The following is a 1,067-nucleotide window of genomic DNA, read 5'->3' on the forward strand; positions in this document are numbered from 1 at the left end:
TGTTCTTAAGGTTCATCCATGTTAGGAAGTGGCATGCAGCTTCCTTGTTATTTTTCAATGTAGCATAGTACTCCATTGTGTGTATGTACCACAGTTTGTTTATCCGTTCTTCAGTTGATGGGCACTTTGGCTGTCTCCATCTTTTTGGCAACTGGTTTTTAATGTAGGCCTGGAAAAGCAGTCTGGGTGAATCTACAGTGTTGCAGTTGACAACACTCCAGGCCCTAGCCTAACCTTAGGCCAGACTAAGCCTTTATTCCTAGCCCTAGCCTAACCCTAGGTAGGAATGGAAGAACTTATCTGGGTCCCTAACACCTTCCTGCAGTTTCCTAGGTGGTTATACAGAAAGCCCGAGAGGACTTCATCCTTGGACTGATTGAAGGGACCTCCTTTTTTGCAGGCCATAGACCCCAAGAATTTAAACATTTTCATGGGACTCTTAAAAGAGGGTTTTGTCTTTCCAACATTCCCCCATCCCCCAGGAGGTGATTGATGAGGATCCCAGTGCAAACTGGGATTAAATATAAGGTACACATTCAAACCCATCGAAAAAGCAAATTCATTGTTATTGAGTTGATTCTGACTTATAGTGATCCTTTATAAGGTGTCTGAGGCTACAAATCTTTACGGAAGCAAACAGCCTTATCTTTCTTCTGCAGAGTGACTAGTGGGTTTGATCTGCTGACCTTATGGTTAGCTGCTCAATGCCTAACCCACAGCACCACCAGGGCTCCTTACCAATTCAAAGCAAGTGCTTTTAATTCATTCAACATTTATTGAGTCCCTACTTAATACTGGGAATGTTAATAATTCAGTCTTTGTTCTTAAGCTTTTCAAGAGACAGAGGTCTGTCAAAGTACAATTTTCAGAAAATTAAAAACATGAGTCTTATATAGCTATAGAATGAACATGTGTCAAAGAATTTATTGAATTCATTAATTAATGAGGGACCTAATATATGATGATGAAGTGAGCATTTGAGGAACTGGATTTAAAATAAAGGCATGTGTGTATGTATGTGTGTGTGTGTATATATATATATATATATATATATATATATATATATA

Source organism: Chrysochloris asiatica, unplaced genomic scaffold (genome assembly GCF_000296735.1).
Source record: "Chrysochloris asiatica unplaced genomic scaffold, ChrAsi1.0 scaffold00085, whole genome shotgun sequence".
NCBI lineage: Eukaryota > Metazoa > Chordata > Mammalia > Afrosoricida > Chrysochloridae > Chrysochloris > Chrysochloris asiatica.